Source organism: Castanea sativa, chromosome 2 (assembly GCF_040712315.1).
Source record: "Castanea sativa cultivar Marrone di Chiusa Pesio chromosome 2, ASM4071231v1".
Lineage (NCBI taxonomy): Eukaryota > Viridiplantae > Streptophyta > Magnoliopsida > Fagales > Fagaceae > Castanea > Castanea sativa.
The window spans coordinates 16,296,680-16,319,529 of record NC_134014.1 but is presented as its reverse complement, the minus strand read 5'-3'; the positions used below and the strand labels follow the sequence as shown (position 1 = coordinate 16,319,529).

The window sequence follows — 22,850 nt, the reverse complement described above, 5'->3', positions numbered from 1 at the left end:
CCAACCCCTGTTACTTGCTTCCTACCACACCATTCTGTTGTGTCTGCCGTGGGATCTGCTTGACCCAAGCCTGCTGGGCCTCTTTAGACTTTTCCGTTCACTCTTTCTTCGAAGGCCCAATAATCTCATTGGGCCATTTGCCACTCGCGGGCTCCCTTATCCTACCTACTTTCATTTTGGCATCCTTGGCTCACTTACTTTCTTGGGGCATCCTTGGCCCTTTTTCAATTCTATGTTTCCCATGGGCTTTTACTAACTTCTTGGGCATCCTCGGCCCAAGTACCTCTCACCTTTCCCTTGGGACTCATGGGTTCTCCATTGCCCCTTACTTTCTTTACTTATATTGCCTTGGGCCCGTTGTGACAGCCATGACCCATTCTCACTTTTTCACATCCATACAGCTCATGGGTTTGTTATTATTTTCTTCCGGGCCTTTTTAGGCCCACTTACTTCCTCAGGGTTCATTTATTTGCTTTATAGACCCACTATCTGTCATTCCTGCCACTTAACTTAATGGCATTTCCATACTACTTTCTTTTGCCTATGACTTTGGGCCTTCCTTCCTGCTGGGCTTGCAAAAATGAACGTCTACATTTAGCCCCCTGAACATATGAAATACTCCTGCAGTTCATATGTGAATAAAGACTTTTCTATCCTTTTGGTTTTCCTCTTCTTCTTTTCCTTCGCGGGCTTTTTCGAAAGGTGGACCCTAACTTAGATACGTCTCCCTTTTTTTTCCTGCCGTGAACAGTGTTGTCTCTTTGAATTCCCCAGTTTAGCAATTATTCTGAAGTATAGCCTCCGCTTCATTAACTTCTTCCCTTATTTCTGACTGACCCATTGCATCCCTTCGTACCCTTCCCCATGGCGTGGGTATTTAAGGCCGAGTCCTTTCAGATTTTGGGCACGAACACTCACTCCTTCTTTTCTCTTCTGTGTTTTCCTTCCCAATCGCCACAAATTTTCTTCTCCTACCAACCGATACACTACGACTCTGGGGAAAGGTTAATCCTCTTCCCGCCGTAAGGGGAAGGAGATTGCCGATGATCCCGCTATACATGAAGAGGTCGCCTATTCTGAGTCGGATCATTCTGATGAAGAAGTAGAACGGCGCGATCCCAACAGCAAGTGCGCACCCCTTCTAGACCCTTGGTATAATGTTCACGGCCACTTCCCTAAGGTTCCCGGTGACTACATGCCGCCGCCGCCACGTATGACTTGCTCTTTGCCAGTGCAACCCCGACGTCTCTTGGGCTCCCTTGCCCTCTTCAATCTTTGATCTCTCTGTCCACCAAGGCGTTTCACTCCCTGTACCCATCCATTTTGAGTTTGGGTCTGGTGTTGCCTCGGGTTGGAAGGAGTGGGTAGACCGAGAGTTGTTGGATACATACTTCGTGGGTTTGCTTCAGTGGGCTAGCGTATTGAAGGCCATCATTCAGTCCCGTTGTTTGGCCAACTTCAGGGACATATTTAACCTCCGCCACCTAGTCCGCCGGTGGTGCACCACCACCCACACCTTCTTTCTCTCCTGCGGTGAGATTACCGAAACATTAAAAGACGTGGCTAACCAATTGCTTTTGCCCATTCTCGGTGACGTCGATCCTGCTACCCTTGAGCTTTCTTCAGAAGAAGAGGCCATAGAGGCCGAATTGAAGAAGCGGATGAGTGGTAACACCAAATTATCATTCTGGATTAGTTCTCCCTCAAACCTTTCCGTGACCACTAGCCGTGCAGCCTTTGTCGCATTCTGGTTATGTAAGTATGTTTTTGGTTCTCACCCCTACTACGCTGTGAAGCCTCTGTAATTTTGTTTGGCCATCAAGATTGCTGCTGGGGTGAGTCTGCCACTGGCACCTATGTTCCTGGGGCATCTGTATGTCCAACTAGACATCCTGCGGAGCGACGAGAGTCAGGCAGGTTCTTGTCACTTGATCACTACTTCCGTTCACAGCACCATCTTGCAGCATATGTTGTATAAGCGCTACGCTAAGCATCTAATTAAGTGTAGGCCCGTGCGCTTTGCCAAAGGGAAGTACAGTTCGTGTCCGGAGGTTATTACCGATTTCTGTGGCAAGTTTGACTCAGATTTTTCTTTGGCTTTTCGTTGGGCTGTTTTAAAGCCGATTGGGCATCCTATCGTTGAGTTTTTTGATAAAGGAGTTGGGTTTTCTTGGATGGCGTATAGGAATTTAGGTAGAGGTTATACATGTATAGATTCTGTTATGGGCACTTTCCTTGATGTTGTTGGCACTACCACCCTGCTGATTGAGTTTGATGAGAGGGGTATAACATATTTGATAGCCACCAACGCTGGGTGGTTACCTTATTTGGCCAATGAAGGTGTTAAGTATGTACATTATCCTGCCAACCATGTGCGAAGGCAATTTGGACTAGACCAAGACATTCCTGATGGCCTGTCTTTTCTTGCGGAGTCTCCTACTTCTATCTGACCTTTCTTGCAGCATACTGCCTTCAAGTTCTAGAGCCAGCACTTCACAACAGTTACTTTCCCAGGCTCTCAGAGGGAAGGTATTTGTACTGCCGCTATGCATGGATACTGGCAGGCAGTGATGATCTCTTTTGAGAAAGAGTTGTTGGGTAGCCATGGATTTTCCCCCATCCCTCCTGACGGGCTTAGCGCAGTTGTCTCTGCCAATCCCTGTTTACTTCTACCTTCAGCGTCTATGCGGGCATATGCTAGGAAGCAAAGCCGCTCTGCTATATTTGAGTGGGTCGAGGAGGAAAAAGGGTGGTATTGGCATGACGTCGATTACCCCGCAGGCTAGGAGAAGAAGGCAAAAGTGATCAATGTCCTAGTGCCAGCGAAGAAAGGTTCTGCTAAGTCCAAGCCCGCAAAGAAGAAGGTAGATGATGATTCTTCTGAAACTTGCTCAAATATTATTCCTTTCAAAAGCGATCCGCCTCCCATGAGCAATATAGTGTTAGAGAGCACCACTCCTCCCCCTGTTCGCACTCGTTCCAGCAAACGTTCCACCGCAGGCAAGACCAAGCCTGCCATTCCTCGACCATCCACTGACGCTCCTCCCTCCAGTAGGACACGAGGCAGTAAAAGGAAAAATTCTCCCCCCCAAACGCCCACCACTACTGAGCAGAGGGTATGTCATTTCTAACTATCTTCCTTATTCTTCATCATTCTTGTTTAGAGTTTTTTTTACTGCTAACCCATGTTGGCTTGTTCCCTTCCCTTTATTCCTTCTCTTGCAGTCGAAGTACAAGGAGTACTCATCTGTTACCCATCCCATTCCATTGGATGAGTCCAAGCTTGAAGTATGACTTCTGCCCCTTTATCCCTTTATATATATATATATTTTTTATTTACGTCTCCAACCTTTGTTTATTTTTTTCTCAGGCTGATCCTCAACCCATCTCCGTGTACCATCCCACCGCCATAGAGATTTAGGTCTCCCAGGGCATTCCAATGGAGGGCTTTTTTGATAGGGCAGACATGGTGTTTCCTACTGTAACCCCTGCTACTACTACTGCTCTACAAGGAGCTCCTGTTGAGGGGGTCAGTGAGACCGTTCTCACTCCTGCTTCGATGCCCACTTCCCAGGAGAAGGATACTCCTGCTGCTGCTATTCAAGCCAAGGCTGCTTTCTCGGTCACGCCACTCATTATCTCTACTAGTGACCCCTTTGCATCTCTATCCTAGGCCGTGAAGGATGGCTCTTCTTTAGTGGTCACCCCTTCCTCTATTCTTGATTTTGCCACACGCGGTCCTGCTGCGGACTTTTCCTCTGAGGAATCCGAAGATATTCTGGAGGATTCTGATGATGAACCTGCCAAGAAGAAGAGGGTCTCGGAATCTGAAGGAGAGGAGGAAAGTTCTGGGCACAGAGTTGAATACATGAGTACGTATCTCTATGTGTCACCAAATTTCCTTCCCCCTTTTTTTTTGTTATCTCTCTTTTGCATATAACACTCTTCTTGCTATGGTTTCCCGTTATTTTGCATGCCCATTCCTTTTTATTGCAGGGACCTCCGAAGAGCCAGAAGTGGCAACAGACAAGGATATGCCTACCGTTACTTCTTCTGCCACACCTGTAGTACCTGTTTCTGCCATTACCATAGCCCCCACTCCCATAGGCCCTGGTGAGTCTCTCTTTTCCTCTTATCTCCATTCTTCATTCGCTGTGTGTTTCGACTTGCTTAGTCGCATGTTCTTATTCCGCTTCTGGTGCCTTCTGCCAGGTTTGCTCCCTACTGTTCCTTCTCAATTTGAGGTGGGTAGTAGTTCTGCCGCGACACCTGATCCGGCGAGTGAGGTGCGGCCTTCTTTACCTGATTTGATCAACACGAGGTTAATGACCTCGGTTCTGCAGATTTCTGGGGTTCCGGGCCTCCCTATGCTGATTTCCATGGCTTTAGGAGTCTTGAGGATTGCGCCTCCCATCTTGTGGCGATTTACAGTAGCCGTGGTGAGTTTATACAAGGGTTCAGGTACAGTCGCTCCACCAGGGAGCATTTTTTGAAGTTGTTAGGGAGCGTGATGAACGATATTGAGCACAACTTCGTTGACACTATTTCGACTGTGAGGATCTTGCAGTGGAGGGCAGTGATTCAGGAGCTTGTCAGTGTGGGATTGGTTGTAGGGTTCATCTTGGACCATCTCCGCGAGATTGCCCATGCTTTTTTTATGAGGAAGGCCCAACCTGCCATTGACGCGCGCCTTGAGGTTCTGAGGAAGGAGGTGGCAGACTTGGAGGGTCGTCACGAGCGCCTCATTTCCAGCACTGGTGGCTCTAGCTGTTTTGGTAACCAGACTCTTATCTCCGGTCTCCATTAATGTGATTCTAGTTCCTTTTCTGTTTAATCCCCTTTGTGTTTCCCTTGTCTCTTTTTTTTTTTGCACTTATTTGGCGGGTTTGCCACAACTTGGGTTTTGTAACTATGAGATGCTACTGCTTTCCTTTCTAGCTCCTTATTATGACATGGGATGTTTTTATAATGCTTCATAACTTTTCATTGCATATTCTTTTCATGAAAGCATATTACAATTTCTTGTTTTGTGACATAGCCACTTGGAAGATAAAAGAAAACAAAGGAAAATTGATGAAGCAGTATCTCGTTGATTTGCTGGGATTCGTCCAAATGGCTCCTGGAAGTACTCTGACGACCCTGCGGGAGCAAGAATTCACTCAAGTGGTCACCGGTGTGGTGCTTGCCACAACACCTCCGATGATAAAGTCAGTATCGAAGAAGATAATAATCGAAATACTAATAAAAATGATTCAGGTTGTGATGTTGTTTCTGTATATATCTTGTTTTGGTGTTGAAAGGGTTTTATATACCCTTGGGGATTGTATCCGTTGGGGCATTAATGCTTCTTCTGATAACGTCTTCAGGGGAGTAATGGGCGTTAATGCCTTCCCGTTGGTTCGTCCAGCTGGTCTTGTAACGGTTGAGGCTTTATTGGCAGCATTCAATAGCCTTAACTCTTTTTGATGACGTGGATACTGGTCATGTTCGTCCGTGAAGGCAGCTTCGTCTATACTTATCTTCGTCAGTTCCATATTCGTCAATACCATCAGATGCCCCCGGGCTTCATGGTCGTCAGTGACGATCGTGGAAGCCGAACAGTTTTTTTTTTTTTTTTTTTGCCCTTTGGGATTTCGTGCCGCATTGAATGCGTTATGGCGGCGTTACGTGGGTTGTGGCCACGTGGCGTGATGCGGTTGGAAAGGGACGGACCCTTGGGTTTCCCGCCGATTTTCGGTTTTCACTTCTATTTAGTTTTTTAAACTCCTTTCTTTGCACTTTACTTTTCATTTTCTTCCAAACTCCAGTTCTTCTCCTCTAAGCACCCCCTTCGTACATTTCTTTGCTTCTTTTTGGTGATTTGCTTGGCTGTTGGGCTTCTCGTTTCTTCGAGGTAAGCTTCTTCTTCCTCTCCCTTCTTCTTTTTTCCTTCTTCGCAAGTATCTGATTTCTGGTTTTTTTTTTTTGTGTTTTTGTTTGTTTCTTCTTTCTTTTTTGTGGGAATTTTAGTATTCTTCTTTTTAGATTGGGGGTTCATGGTCAGTAATTTAGAGGTTAGGGAAGCTTGTCCTTCAATTTCTTTTCTCTTTGCTCGCTTAGGGGGGTCTTTAGGTGCTTTTCCCAATTTGAGGGGTTTTGTTTCTAAGGGTAGCAGTTTAGGTGTTGCTTTGGGTGATTTATTTCCATTGCTCCGAGAGTCAGTCGATTGGTTTGAAGGTTTGGTGAAGAAGCTGCAGTTGATGTCTGAGGTTAGGTCTAGTGACCTCGATACTGGGTTGTCATCTAGCGACGACCCTATGGAGGGAGATACGGCCGTCTCGACTTTTAGAGAGGTTAGGGCTTTTCATGCCCTCGTGGAGCCGTACGGGTTAGATTCCGACGCCGTCAGTCGGTTTAGGGATAGGTTTCAGTTCCCAGAGCGGGTCCGTGTTCGTCGCCCTACTGACGACGACAGGGCTTGCTCGTTTTTCCCCGGTGAAGTGTGCTTCTACGAGGCCGCTTTCACTTGTGGACTTAGGCTTCCTGTCCACCCGTTTGTGATGGAGCTCCTGGCATATCTGGGGATTGCCCCCGGGCAGCTTATGCCCAATTCGTGGAGAATAGTGGTCAACTGTATGGAAATATGGTTGGCCGCTAACGGGGATATGATTAAGGTAAATGAGCTCGTTTATTTATACCGTCTAAAAGAGTCCAAAGAGTACGGGTATTACGAGCTAGTACCTTGGGAGAGAAGAACCAGGATCGTCAAGGGCTTACCTTCGTCCTTCAGGTACTGGAAGTCCAGATTTGTGTTTGTGTCTAGGGACAATTTTGAGACTCCTTCTAGCTAGGACTGGGGTGAGATCCCCAGGTTGCTTCGTCGGTGGGGAACCCCGACCTTAGGTGTTGCTAATTTCCTTCGTTCTTGTGCAGCTAAACGAAGACCGAAGTTGAAAAGTAGGTACAAGGAGCGCGTCGAGGCGGCCATCACGTATTCCCAGTCCATTGAAAATTGGGACGACTTGGTAGACCCGAGGACACTCGCTTTCTACAACCTCGGCCCCGATCCGTCCCCCTACGTCTTACGGAGCCTTGATATCGAGGGAAAGAAGAGTAAGCTTCTGAGTTCGTCGGTCTCAACCTTGAGGCTGTACTTGTTTGATTTGCTCTTTCCCTTACAAAAGCTTTCCCTTTTCAGAGATGACGACAAAATTCAACAAGGGTATGTATGAAAAAATGAGGTCCAAGAAAGACGAACCCTTGTCGAACCTCGGGAAGAAGGTGGTTCGTGTGAAAGGCAAAGTTGCTTCCGTTACTCCTACGGCCTCGACTACACCCGTGGTTTCGGGTGCCGAGACGACGAGGACGGCTTCTCCGGCCACTTCGGTAGAAGAAATCCCGACACCTGCTTCCAAGAGGCCTCGCACATCGGATAAAGGAAAGGAGGCCGGCGGCTCGTCCACTATTTGGGATGACGAGGGGTTGGCGACGGATCGGGCTCATGGGGTCGTGAATGCTGAGGACCTGAAGGCGCTTTCAGGTTCGACTCCAGTTGAGTTGATGGGTCGTCACATCCATAAACTCGTCCAGGTAACCTGTTTGTTTCTCATGACGCCTTTGCATATATGCCCATCCCTTTCTCATTTATTCTTTTGCATGCCTTTTTTTTTTTTTTAGGTGTTGGGGGAAGCCGTCCATTTTTCAGCGGAGTATCAAGCTCAGGAAGCCAAGATCGAGTCTTCGCTTTCTCGGATCAAAGTCCTGGAGATGGAGAACTCGAGGCTGAAGAGGGATCTAACAACCGCGATGGAGGACGTTCACCAATACAAGGACGAGGTCAAAAAGCTGGGCGACAATCTAAAGGTTGAGCAGCAGCTGGTTCTGGAAAAGGACGAGCAGCTCGCAGCAGCGAAGGAAAAAATTAAGGTCGTCGCCACTAGGGCCATCGAGGGCTTCCAGCAGACCGAAGAGTACAACTCCGTGCTCTTCAGCTGGTACTTTAAGGGGTTCGAGCTCTTGAGGAGGTATTGCATCAAGCATCCTTCCGGGGTAGATTTGGAGGCGCTGGATATGGAGGAGGTCGACAAGGAGATCTCTGCTGACGAGGCCGCCCTAGCCGCCGCCGCCGAAGCTCCTGGGGACGTTCCTGATGCTAGCGTATTCGATGCCCCTGCCCTCGATGCCCCAGCTGAAGACGATGCCAATCCGGGCGTTTGAACCTGTTATTAAGAAATTTGTTTCTTTTTTTTTTTTTTTGTTGGTGTCTGACATGTTTTTCAGGCTTAATTTCCTGGACAACTAGAAATTTTTATGTGTATTTTTAGCCCAGTGTTTATGGGTTTTTTTTTTTTTTTTTTTTGAACAATGGCCTTTGGTTTTAGGCTTTTATGATATTGTATCTACTTGGACATGTTCACCTGTGTGTCAATTTTACGTTCACCATCAATGTATGCTCGTCATTTCTTAAGCTTTCCTCTATACTTAGGCGTATATATATATTTTTTTTTCCTTCGTCAGTAATGTACATCCGTCGAGGCGGAATCTTATTACTTAGGCATTTTTTGATTTTGCCTTCGTCAGCAATGTACATCCGTCGAGGCGGAATCTTATTACTTAGGTTTTTTTTTTTTTTTTGCCTTCGTCAGTAATTTACATCCGTCGAGGCGGAATCTTATTACTTGGGCATTTTTTTTTATTTTGCCTTCGTCAGTAATGTACATCCGTCGAGGCGGAATCTTATTACTTAGGCTTCTTTTTTTTTTTTGATTTTGCCTTCGTCAGTAATGTACATCCGTCGAGGCGGAATCTTATTACTTAGGCATTTTTTTTTTTTGATTTTGCCTTCGTCAGTAATGTACATCCGTCGAGGCGGAATCTTATTACTTAGGCTTTTTTTTTTTTTGATTTTTCCTTCGTCAGTAATGTACATCCGTCGAGGCGGAATCTTATTACTTGGGCATTTTTTTTTATTTTGCCTTCGTCAGTAATGTACATCCGTCGAGGCGGAATCTTATTACTTAGGCATTTTTTTTTTGATTTTGCCTTCGTCAGTAATGTACATCCGTCGAGGCGGAATCTTATTACTTAGGCATTTTTTTTTTATTTTGCCTTCGTCAGTAATGTACATCCGTCGAGGCGGAATCTTATTACTTAGGCTTTTTTTTTTGATTTTTCCTTCGTCAGTAATGTACATCCGTCGAGGCGGAATCTTATTACTTGGGCTTTTTTTTTTTTTTTGCCTTCGTCAGTAATGTATATCCGTCGAGGCGGAATCTTATTACTTAGGCATTTTTTTTTTGATTTTGCCTTCGTTAGTAATGTACATCCGTCGAGGCGGAATCTTATTACTTAGGCATTTTTTTTTTGATTTTGCCTTCGTCAGTAATGTACATCCGTCGAGGCGGAATCTTATTACTTAGGCTTTTTTTTTTTTTTGATTTTTCCTTCGTCAGTAATGTACATCCGTCGAGGCGGAATCTTATTACTTGGGCATTTTTTTTTATTTTGCCTTCGTCAGTAATGTACATCCGTCGAGGCGGAATCTTATTACTTAGGCTTTTTTTTTTTTGATTTTGCCTTCGTCAGTAATGTACATCCGTCGAGGCGAAATCTTATTACTTAGGCTTTTTTTTTTTTTTTGGGTCTCCGAGACTTGGCACCTGCACGAACACTTTATTTGAACCATTATTTCATTAATTTTGAGGAATTGGTACATTCTCGATTTACATCTGTGGGTGGTATTTCTTCAAGTGTTCTATGTTCCAAGGTCGTGGGAGTTTCTATCCGTCTAGGGTCTCCAAGTGATAACTACCTTGTCGGGAGTAGTGCACGACTTTGTATGGTCCTTCCCAAGTGGGACCGAGTTTCCCGTGGGCGGAGTTTCCAGTTGCAGTCGTCACCTTACGTAAGACGAGGTCGCCAATTTCTAGTCTTCTAAGCCTGACCCTTTTGTTGTAGTATTCAGTCATCTTCTGCTGATACTTCGTCGTCATGTTCGAGGCTTTTTCCCTTACCTCGTCTAAGCAGTCCAGGTTGATTCGAAGCTGGTCGTCGTTGTTCTCCTCGCGGAATACTTCTCGCCTGGTGCTAGCCATACCCACCTCGACGGGGATTACTGCTTCAGTGCCATAAGTGAGCCTGAAAGGCGTCTCTCCCGTGGGGGTTCTTGCTGTTGTCCTGTAGGCCCACAAGACGTTGGGCAATTCTTCTGGCCACGCGCCCTTAGCTTCGTCTAGTCATGCTTTGATGATCCTGAGCAGCGTTCGATTAGTTACTTCCATCTATCCGTTAGACTGTGGGTGCCCGGGTGACGAGAACTTATTCTTGATACCTAGCCCCGAGCAAAAGTTTCTGAATCCCTGGTTGTCGAACTGTCGGCCATTATCTGAAATGATCGTTTGCAGAATCCCGAACCTACAAATTATATTTCTCCACACGAAGCTACGGGTTCTCGCCTCTGTGATCGTTGCTATCGCTTCTGCTTTAACCCATTTAGTGAAGTAGTCAATAGCGACGAGTAAGAATCGTACCTGTCCTTTTCCCTGGGGTAATGGGCCGACGATATCGATCCCCCATTGTGCGAATGGCCAGGGGGAGGTAATCGTTGTCATCTTTTCTGCTGGCAGCCTCTGGACGTTCCCGAACCTCTGGCACTTATCGCACCTCTTGACGAGCTCCGTAGCGTCTGCCTGCATAGTTGGCCAAAAATATCCTGTTCTAATAACTTTGCTTACCAAGGACCTGGGCCCGGCGTGATCTCCGCAAATCCCCTCGTGGATTTCGTGGAGGACGTACTTAGCTTCTTCCTCGTCGATACACTTCAAATAAGGCAATGAGAATCCTCTTTTGTATAAGGTATCATTCAAAATTGTAAACCTGGCCGCCCTTGCTTTAATCTTCCTGGCCTCCATTGAGTCATGAGGGAGATGCCCGTCTTGAAGGTATGAAACGATTGGTGCCATCCAACCACCTATGTTCTGGATGGGGAATACTGGGACCTCCTCAATGCTAGGGTATTTCTGGATCTCCATGAGAATCTCCTTGTTCGTTGGTTCTTCTATGGACGAGGCCATCTTGGCGACCTCGTCTGCCTCTGCATTCTGGTTTCTCAGGATCCTGATGAAATTCAACTTGTCGAACCCCTGAGCTAGACGTCTGACCAACTTGAGGTACTTCTGCATCCTTTCTTCCTTCGCCTCATACTCTTCCCTGATCTGCCCTATCGCCAGTTTCGAGTCACTCTGAATGAGCAAGTTCTTAATCCTGAGAGCATTGCCAAGTCTTAGTCCCGTCAGTATGCCTTCGTATTCAGCCTCGTTGTTGGTTGCCGGGAATTTTAATTGGACTCCATATTGGAGTTTTTCTCCATTGGGGGTGTTTAAAATGATCCCTACTCCTCCCCTCTTTTGGGCTGACGATCCGTCAGTCTGAATCGTCCACTGTTCCGCCTCGTCCATGCCGTCACCATCGTCTGGGAGGGTGAATTCTGCTATGAAGTCCGCTAGAGCTTGCGCCTTGATGGCTGTTCTGGGATGGTATTCGATGTCGAACTGGCTGAGTTCGATTGCCCATTGGACCATTCTCCCAGCTGCTTCAAGCTTGCTCATGGATTTCCTGATTGGTTGATCCGTCATTACAAGGATAGGGTGTGCTTCGAAGTATGGTCGTAGCTTTCGTGAAGCCACTATTAGGGCGAAAACAATCTTCTCAATCCTGGGGTATTTGGCCTCTGCTCCTTGGAAGGCTTGACTGACATAATAAACTGGGAGCTGCTTCTTGTCTTCTTCTCGGATTAAGGCCGCACTGACGGCTGTGGATGAGGCTGCCAGGTATAAATAAAGGCTTTCCCCTGCTTTTGAGGGACTCAAGATGGGTGGGCTGCCTAGGTAGCGCTTGAGTTCTTGAAAAGCTGCCTCACACTCGTCAGTCCAGGCGAACGCTTGCTTCAATGTTTTGAAAAATGGGAGACACTTGTCCGTCGCTTTAGAGACGAACCTATTCAGTGCAGCTATCCTTCCCGTGAGCTTTTGGACTTCTTTGACGGTTTTGGGTGATGCCATGTCGAGTATCGCTTGCACCTTCTCCGGATTTGCTTCTATTCCCCTTTGGGATACCATGAACCCTAAGAATTTTCCCGAAGCTACCCCAAACACACACTTACTAGGGTTGAGCTTCATCTGGTATTTCCGGAGGGTATTAAATGTCTCTTCCAGGTCGTCCAGGTGAGTCAACTCTTCTTTGCTCTTGACGAGCATATCGTCCACATACACTTCCATATTTCTTCCAATTTGCTTGCTGAACATCTTGTTCACCAATCTTTGGTACGTTGCTCCTGCGTTCTTCAGTCCGAAGGGCATTACCTTATAGCAGTAGAGTCCTTGGCTTGTGATGAAAGCGGTTTTTTCCTGATCTTCCTCAGCCATCTTTATCTGGTTGTAACCTGAAAATGCATCCATGAATGTTAGTAATTTATGTCCAGCCGTAGAGTCTACCAACTGATCTATCCTCGGCAGGGGAAAACTATCTTTCGGGCAGGCCTTGTTTAGGTCCGTGAAGTCTACACACATTCTCCATTTTCCATTTGCTTTCTTCACTAACACGACGTTGGCCAGCCATTCGGGATAATAAACTTCTCGGATGAAGTCTGCCTGCAACAATCTGCTAACTTCTTCCATGATTGCTTGGTTTCGTTCGGGGGCAAAGACCCGTCGTTTCTGCTGGACGGGTTTCTTCTCAGGATCTGTCTTCAACTCGTGCTGGATTACCTGGCATGGTATGCCCGACATATCTTCTTGACTCCATGCAAATATGTCCAAATTTCCTTTAAGGAAACGGACGAGTTCATTCCTCATCTCGGGGTTTATGGTTGTACCTATCCTCGTCACCTTCGAGCTTTCCCCCTCAACGAGTTCCACCGTTTCTAGGGCTTCCATGTTGTCTTCTTTTTCTCTTTCAATCGTCCATGTGTGGTTTTCTCCTGCAGCCAACACGGCCTGGTAGCATTCTCTGGCCAAGACTTGGTCTCCTTTTACCTCACCGACTCCGTCTTCAGTTGGGAATTTTATCTTTAGGCAGTAGGTGGATGTTGCTGCCTTCCATTGGTTGAGCGTGGGCCTCCCAATGATCACATTGTACGAAGAGGGGCAGTCTACAACCAGGAAGTCCAGATGACGGGTCTGCTGCTTCGGGTAGGCGCCTATCGTGACTTTTAATGTCACAATGCCCTTGGGGTATACCCGGTCGCCGCTAAAGCTGACGAGGCGGGACTCAAACGGACGCAATCTACCAGGACCTAGTTTCAATTGTTAGAAGGCTGATAGGTACATAATGTCTGCAGAGCTACCGTTGTCGACGAGGATCCTTTTAGTATTGAACCCTTCAATTGTGAGTGCTATCACCAGAGGGTCGTTATGGGGCTGTCTGACTCCCCTTGCGTCCTCTTCGCTGAAGAATATATCTTGGTTCGTCCGTCTTTGTTTCAATGGGGATTCCATATGGACACTGTTTACTTGTCTCTGGTAGGCTTTCTTGAGGGACTTGTACGATCCCCCCATGAAAGGTCCTCCTGCTATCGTGCATATCTCCCCGATCACTTCTTGTGGTTGAGATCGGCGATTCTCGTTTTTGGACGAGGGCTCTCGTTGGCTCGTGTCGCCCTCTCTGAACCTGTTGGAGTCCCCCTTCTTTACATACTTCTGAAGTTTTCCTTTCTGTATCAGTTCTTCTATCTGTCCCTTCAGATCTCGGCAATCTTCTGTGTAATGGCCGTGGTCCTTGTGGAATCGGCAGTATTTGCTCTTGTCCCGCACACTTGGTGACGAGTGCAAGGGCCTCGGCCACTTTAGGTGGTGTTGATCCTGGATCTGTGTCAAAATTTTGTCAACAGGCATAATTAGGGGCGTGAATTTTACCGGTCGCGGAGCTTTCTCGTCTTTTCGTCTGTCGGTGTCACCTCCCCGACGGCTCGGACGCTCCCTCTTTTGTCCCCTGCGTTCGTCTTCCTTCCTTCCTTCCGTCTTTAGCTTCCCCTCGTCTACGATGGCTGCCAGTGCGTCCTCAGCATTCATGTACTTTTGAGCTTTCAATAACATCTCTGCCATCGTCCGGGGCGGATTCTTTGCTAACGAGACGACGAATTCTCTGGACTTAAGCCCTGCCTTAAATGTCGTCAGCTGGACCTTATCGTCTGCATCGTCCACTTCTAGAGTCTCCCAAGTGAAGCGTTTTACATACGATCGCAAGGTCTCCCTCTCTCCTTGCTTAATAGTGAGTAGGTGATCCGCTGGTCTCTTGGGGTGTTGCCCCCCGACGAAATGGCGTAGGAAAGCACTACTTAATTGCTCAAAGTTGTCGATGGACGAAGTGGGCAATCTCGTGAACCATTCTCGTCCAGCTCCCTTCAGCGTAGTGGGGAATGAACGACACATGATCTCGTCAGGGGGCTGTTGAAGGCCTAAGGTCGTCTTGAAGGTATTAAGGTGATCTTGGGGATCTTTGAGCCCGTCAAAAGGCTCAAGCTAAGGCAGTCGAAATTTCGCTGGTACCGGTCGTTCTAGGACTGCCATGGTAAAGGGGGAGTCCGTCGCTCTGACCATTCTATCCAGGCTTCGATCGGTCTTTTCTTTGATAGCGTTTCTTAATTCATCCATCTCCTTCCTCATCTCTTGGAGGATGTCAGAATGCTGCTCCTCTGGGGTTACCGTTCTCCGTCGGTCACTCCTTCCGTTGCTATCCCCCTCGTCTTCTTGGACAGCTCTTGACCGGTTCTCCTCTTGCTGTAACCTCTGTCTCATCTCTTGATTCTGCCTGGTGAGTTCTTCGACGGTGGCTGCGAGGTTTCGCACTTGCTGCGCCAAGGCCGCTGAGTCCTAGTTAGATTCCATCTGGAGCTGGTAGGAACCACGTTATGGTTGTATGAGAAAGTCGTCCCCACAGACGGCGCCAAACTAATGAAGCAGTATCTCGTTGATTTGCTGGGATTCGTCCAAATGGCTCCTGGAAGTACTCTGACGACCCTGCGGGAGCAAGAATTCACTCAAGTGGTCATCGGTGTGGTGCCTGCCATAACACCTCCGATGATAAAGTCAGTATCGAAGAAGATAATAATCGAAATACCAATAAAAATGATTCAGGTTGTGATGTTGTTTCTGTATATATCTTGTTTTGGTGTTGAGAGGGTTTTATATACCCTTGGGGATTGTATCCGTTGGGGCATTAATGCTTCTTCTGATAACGTCTTCAGGGGAGTAATGGGCGTTAATGCCTTCCCGTTGGTTCGTCCAGCTGGTTTTGTAACGGTTGAGGCTTTATTGGCAGCATTCAATGGCCTTAACTCTTTTTGATGACGTGGATACTGGTCATGTTCGTCCGTGAAGGCAGCTTCGTCTATACTTATCTTCGTCAGCTCCATATTCGTCAATACCATCAAAAATAAAAGGGAAAAATGATATTCTCCAAAAAGAGACAAAAAGGGTGGTTTCGTGACCTTTCACTCTCCTTCCTTCTACGCATAATAACACTTCAGCCATTTCCCATTGATTGGGTCCATCAAGTCCTTGCCATCTGTCTGAGTTAGGCGGTAATACCCAGCGGGGTGAGCCTCCCTTATCACAAAGGGTCCTTCCCATTTAGGTGCAAACTTAGATGGTCCTGCCATGCCCCTCCTGACATAGTCTGCCACTTTCAACACAAGTTGCCCTTCTGTAAATATCCTTTCTTTGGTCATCCTGCCATAAGCTTTTGTCATCCTCCACCTATATCTGCGGCTGCGTTCCTAAGCTTTTTCTCTCTTCTGGTCCAGCCCTTCTAAGTCCTCGCATCTTTCTGCTACAAAAGCCTCTTCCTCCCCTTCCTTTTCTTTCATTTGCATAACCTGTAGGGAAGGAATCATTATTTCTACTGGGCTCACCACTTCCATTTCGTAGACCAAGGAAAAGGGTGAAAATCATGTGGCTGACTTTGGCGAATTCCTGTAAGCCCAGAGGGCGTCTGGTAGATGCGTTGCCCATCCTCCTATATACTCTTGACTCATTATACTGATGATCTTTATGATAACTTTGTTCGTCGCCTCTGCTTGCCCATTCCCCTGTGGATAATAGGGTGATGATCGATGATGTTTAACTTGGTAGAATTTCAGCATCTTTCTTACATCACTATTGACGAACGGTGTGCCATTGTCGCTGATAATTCTATGAGGCACCCCAAACCTCACTATTATATTTTCCTTGATAAAGTTAGCCACCGCTCCTCTCGTGGCATTGCGAAGTGGCACCGCCTCTGCCCACTTGGTGAAGTATTCCGTACCAGCCAAGATCCATATGTATCCACGCGATGGTAGGTTAACTGGCCCCACCAAATCAAGCCCCCAAGTGTGGAATGGCCATGGGATGACCATACTGTGCAATTGCTGCGGGTGGGTGTGAATCAAGTTGGCCTGTACTTGGCAGCCGAGGCATCTTTTTACAAATTCTATTATGTCTTTTTTCATGGCAGGCCAGTAGTAGCCCATCTGCAGCAGGCATCTATATAACTTCTTCTTTCCTTGGTGCTCTCCACACTCTCCTGCGTGTACCTCCTTCATCATACGCTTTGCTTCCTCGGGGCCCAGGCAGCGCAATAGGTCCCCATCATATCCCTTTTTGAAGAGGACCCCACTGTGCAAAAAGTAGCGTGTTACTAGCCTTTTAAGCTTGTACCGCTCACTGTGTTTCTGCGGCAGGACACCTTCTGGGAGGTACTGAGTGAATGACTCTCTCCAATCCTTGCTGACGAACACAGCGTAGCTTTCCTCCCTGTCAGCCGTAAGTTGGCAGGTCCCACATTGCACTTGGACTTGGTCCGCATCTTTTCCCATATTCGGCCAGTAAAAGCCTGCCCTTTGGAGTCTGTGGTAAAGGCTGATCTCTCCGCAGGATCCGTAGGTCTTGTCGTGCATCTCCTTCAACTTTCTCTGGGCCTCCTTTTGCCCCACACACCTTGACAGGATCCCTCCTGGCATCTTGCGATACAGTTCTCCTCCTACCAGAGTATAGTCTTTTAATGCTTTCAACTCCGCAGGCTGACTTTCTTTCATCAAGACCTCCCTTATGGGATTTCGCCAATCCTCTTCGCAATGTTCCTCTTGGAACTTTTCCTTCAAAATTTCTATGATCGATTCTCTCCTCTTACTGACTTTTATCTTGGCACTATTCCTTTTCAAATACTATTTGCGAACCTAACGCGGCCAGCGCATCCGCGAACCGATTCTCGCCTCTCGGCATGTGTTCTATTTCAAAGGTTGAAAACCTTTCCTCCATCTTTTGGGCCATCGCCCGGTAAGGAGCTAGGCTAGGTTCCTTCAAGGAGAAGCTTCCTTTGGTCAGGTAGACCACTAGGTTCGAGTCTCCTATCACTTTCAAGTGTTTGACCCCCATCTCAAGGGTCATGGCTAACCCAATTAGGTAGGCTTCATATTCTGCCGTGTTATTTGAATAGGGGAATTCCAGTTTGAATGATAGCGCTACAACCTCATTTTCTTCATGATACAGAACCACTCCCACTCCCCCTGATTGGGTAGAAGAAGACCTGGTAAACTTCATTAACCACCGTTCTCCAACTTCCTCTGCCGCAGCTACTTCCCCTAGGACTTCATCATCTAGCGGGAATTCTTCTTCTCTTGGGAACTGTGCTAACAGATCTGCTATAGCCTGGCTCTTTACGGCTTTGGGCATTCCTGCCTTTAGGTCGTATTGTGATAATTGCAACAACCACTGGGATATCTTACCGGAGAGAATTGGTTGTCGCAATAATGCTTTGATGGTGTGAGACTTAGTCATCATCCATACCTCATAGGCTAGGAAATAGTGTCGTAACCTCTGTGAGGCATACACAATAGCTAAGCATGCCCTTTCTGCTCTCGGGTAGCGAGTTTCTACGTCTTTCAGGGCTCGACTGATGTAATAAACTGGCTATTCTACCCTATCTTCATCTTCCTGAGCAATCAGTGCGCCTACGGTGTATTGGTTGGTGGCTAAGTATAATAATAATGGCTTCCTGCTGACTGGAGCTTGCATGGTAGGGAGGTTCATCATAATTTGCTACAACCTTTTAAAGGCTGCTTGCTGTACCTCTCCCATTCAAAGTTTTGCCCCTTTTTCAGTAATTTCCTGAAGGCAGAGGTGATGGGTGCTAGTCCAGGGATGAATCTTCTAATGTATGAGACCTTCCCCAAGAAACTTTTCAACTCCTTCACTGTGGATGGAGGCTTCATAGTGGCTATGGCTGTAGCCTTGGCTGGGTCCATGTCTACTCCTCTGCTATGGACTAGAAAGCCCAAGAATTTCCCCGAAGACACTCTGAATGCGCACTTGAGGGGATTCATTCTAAGCTTGAAAGTTCTACATCTTTCAAATACCCTTCTCAACACTTGGATGCGTTCCTCCCACTTTTTTGACTTCACCACTATGTCATCTACATACTCTTCTAATTCTCTGTGCATCATGTCATGGAATATAGCCGTCATTGACCTTTGATAAGTTGCACCTGCATTCTTTAACCCAAATGGCATTACTGTATAGTAAAAGTTGCCTATAGGTATTCTGAAAGTAGTCTTCTCCGCATCCCGTGGCGCCATTCTAATCTTGTTGTATCCACTGAACCCGTCCATAAAGGAAAACATGGCATTTCTTGCCGCAGAATCTATTAGCAAGTCCATGTTTGGTAGCGGGAACTCATCTTTTGGGCAGGCCTTGTTAAGATTTCTGAAATCTACACAGCACCTTATCTGCCCATTCTTCTTCTTTATTGGCACAATTTTGGATAACCATCGTGGATACTGAATGGGTTTGATGAATCTTGCGGTCAACAGCTTCTGTACTTCCTTGACTATTTGCCCCTCTATGTCAGTGTGGAAAACCCTAGCAGGCTGGGCAACTGGCCTGGCCTCTAGGTCCACATTTAACGTGTGCACTACTAACCCAGGATCCAATCCTGGCATCTCACTGTAATTCCACGCAAAAACATCTTTGTATTCTTTTGACAATAGTATGAATTCTGATTTCTCTTTTTTCCGACAACTTTGAACTGATTAAGATGGGCCTTGGCTCGTGCGAGGCAAGTCCCAAGTTGACTTCCTCCATCTGTTCTTCTGCTGTAACCTGCACATCCTTATCTGCCATAATTTCCTCATCTCTTTCTTCACAATTTCCTCTTTTTGAGCTTTCTTGGGCTATGCAACACATCAGGCTTTTGTGTTGCCCTTCACGTCTAGGGCCCGCTTGTGTTTCGTTCGTGGGCCCCACGCACCTTCATAATTTATATACGATCCTATCGTCGGGTCCTTAGACCCTAACACACTGTGGTGTATTGCCTAGTTCTACGGCAGGCGCTTCCTTTCTCTTCTTCTTCTGAGAGAGTAACTCCCTTAGATCAGGTTCCGGGTCATCTTGAACATCCTCCCATCTGGGGACAAAAGTACCCCTCGGTTTTGATACTGAGCTTTCCCTAGACAGTGCCCATTGGTCGTAAAACATTATAATGGTGATGGGTTTGCCGTTATACGTATCATGCGGCCATTCAACCTCCTTTTTACACACTGGTGGTAAGTAGGTGGTACCAGCCGGTGCTTGTGCAGCCATGGCCTCCCTAAGAGCATGTGGTATGAAACCTCCGTCTTCACCACATGGAACCAGGCTAAAGAGGCTATGGGACCTACTTTTAGCCACAGTTGGATATGGCTGGCAGTGTATTCTCCACTCCTACCGAACCATGTTACTTCCATTGGGGACCCTTGGATTTTTCTTTCTAAAATTCCTACCGCCTGCAGGGTGCTTAATGGTACCAGGTTCACCGAGACACCAATATCCACCAAGGCTCTCTTGATGGGGATCTGATTTATAGATGCGGCCAAGTAAAGGGGTCTTCTTTGGTCAAGATAGCCCACTTCCATATCTCCATCACTGAAGGTGATTTCAATTGACCCCTATAGGAGAGCCCTATCCTCTACAACTTCTACTGACAAGCATTCTATTCCTGCCCCGGAAGCAATGCTTACCAGAACATCTGTGGCCGTCTTTTGCTCCTTCGCTGTGAGACCTAGTTAGTCAAACAGATTTTTGAACTTAGAGCTTCTCTGCAAAGTGGTGATAGCTGTGGCACGCAGGGTTGAGTTCTCCTCCTCATCTTCCCCTAGGTCCGCACAAATTACCACCGCTGCCACGCCTTTCCCTTTATGGTTCGGGAGTGGGTTCCTCTGAACTTCCTGCTGCTTCAGCTCCAGGGTCCTTTCTTTAATCCTGCGATGCACCAGCCTGCGGAGCGCCCGACATTCTGCCGTAGGATGTTGCACATAATTGTGCAAGCAGCAAAAGCGTGGGTCCCTCCGTTCTTCCTCTGTGGGCTCCCTGGCAACTTGATTGGGTTTGAAAACTCCATCTGCTATCCACCTGTCTAAAAGAACATAGGAGTGCATGGTATTGGCAGAGGGGTATTGTACTCCCTCCCGTCTGTCTTCCTCTTCCTTTCATTGGTGGATGCTGCCATAACCTGCAGGGCGTTCCTTTTGTCGGAACTTGGCTTCACTGATTGGGCAGTCTTCCTAGCATTCTGTAGTAGCTATGCGAATTGAGAAATCTCAAGATTTTCTAGAACAGCTCTGTATTCCCTAATCATGTTCAACATACACATCTCCACTAATGTCTTCTCCTCACAATGGTCATAGCAATCTAGCGCTATGTCCCTGAATCTTTTGATGTACTCCATTAAGTCTTCTCCGTTTCTCTGCTTAGTAGCTTGCAAAGTGGCAAGCGTTACCGTTTCCTCTCCGTGGAAGTACTTAGTACAAAACACATCCACCATATCATCCTAGGTTGGGATGGATCCTGGTTTCAGACTTATGTACCAGGTGTAGGCACGGTCGCATAGTGATTTTGAAAACTCCCGCTGGCGCAAGTCCTCGTCTGCCGCATACGGACCAAGAGTATCGATAAATTTGCTCACGTGCTTGACATCACTACCCTTCCTGCCATCGTATTGCAGAAAGGCGCGTGGTTCGTATCTTTCTGGATATGGCTTGCTAAGCACCCTTAACGAATAGGGGGGTCTGCGTGCGTAGAACCTTTCTTTAGGCACTCTGGCCCTCTCCTGCTCCAAGAGAGCTGCCACCTTGCCCATGGTGATGTAGTGTTGTCCTTCAACCTGCAGGACGCCTCCGACTGGAGTTTCTTCTTTGTTAGCCGCATGCTCAGGGTCATGCTGGCTTCCCTTTTTCTTAGTCTTTTCTATCTTTAACTGGCGTATTTCCTCCTTCAACTGCTGCTATTAGTGTTGTAGTGCTTGTAGCACCTCAACAAAAGCATTGATCCCGTCGGTGGGATTCCTTGCCTGTTGTTGGGGCTCAGCCCCCGGTTCATTGTTGTTTTCTGCCTGATTGGGCTGATGAGACGTTGCTGGCCTTGACTTAGCCTGCGAGGGGATAACGCTCATATTACGTGTTGTTCTGGATCTTGGCAGCATTTGTTTGCGAGGATCTCTATATCCGTCTATTTCCCAACTCCCCAGCGGAGTCGCCAATTTAAATGTGTGGGCCTTTTTTGCAAGTGTTGGGCTGGGCCGCCTGCCGCTACACTAGGCCCAAAGATTTCTGGATCGAGGAGTTGGGATCGGTCTGGGAGCTAACCTTCCTGGTCCGGTTTGTGCGTAAACAATGCCTCTGTTGATCAGGTCCTAATCATACGCTTTCGGTAGGCAGAACTGTTATGTTAACTACAGCAGGCAGATATAATAAAGACAAAATAGGAATTTAGATAGAATAGACAGTGGGCTCGTATGAAGAGTGCCCGCTTTACACAATGGTAACAGAAGAATAAGTATTGAATGGAGAACAACAAGCGTATTTAAAGAAATAAATGTTAGCCTACCATGTTAAACCATTCAGCGGAATCGACGTCAAGAAGGGGAACCACTCCTTCAACGCTACTAATCTCTCTGAGAAGGAAATTAGCTGCTGAGAAGGAAATTAGCTGCTTTGAAGGAACGGGCCTAAGTGACTTGAGTTGAGTGAAGTCCCTTTTTTTGTTACTAGAGAGCATGGATTAGAGGGAGAGAAGGAGATTAACCCATTCGGTGCATGCCAATCACTCTATTCTCTCTGCTTCTCTCTTACTTCTTTTTCTCTGTTTCTTTAATCCTTTCGTTTCTTTCGTTTTTCTTTTTGTCTTTACTCTCTTTTTATTCTTTCTCTCTTTTTCTTCTTGTTTCTCTCGCTCCCCTGTTTTTGTGATTCTAGCAACTATCTTAGAGAGGTTTTCATCCCCTTGGCCGAGCACAGTAGGGCTCCTTATATAGGGCCAGCCGTGCTTGACTTTTACCATTTTAGCCCTTAACCGTTTTTTGTCTAGCGTGGGTTTCTTTGCCGACCATCACTGACTGGTCAGTCACCCAGCTAGCGCCACTCCGTCTCACCAGATAGAGAAGGCTTTTTCGTTTTGCTTGCTCACTGTGGCACTCGTACCTGCCACGGTGTAAATACTCTCCTTCTCTCTATCTCTCACGGCATGCACCTAGTGGTTCCAACTCAACTTTGCCTCTTTTGGGTAGTATATCATCCCAGCAAGACATTGCCTCCAAAAGAGTTTGAGCAAGAAACACGAAAATGAGTTTTTCCCCTTCCCCACCGCCATACCATACCCCCTTACCTCTGACCCATGACCTCACCATTTCCTGTATTGGCTGGCTACAGGCTGGTGGTGCCTGGGCCTTGTGCGTGCCTTGCCTCCATGCTTGTTCAAATTCTGTCTGCTACTTATCTGTCTGCCGCAGTCTGAAAGTCAAATTGCCTAGTCTGCTGCTCGTTTTTTAGCTTCTTTTGGCGTGGGCTGTTTCGTCTAACTCCTCAT

At 47.0% G+C, this 22,850-nt stretch overlaps 1 pseudogene; it reads right to left on the bottom strand.

The window, feature by feature from the left end:
- LOC142623296 (protein SIEVE ELEMENT OCCLUSION B-like) overlaps positions 1 to 22,850 on the bottom strand; it is a 30,105-nt pseudogene that overhangs the window by 6,249 nt on the left and 1,006 nt on the right.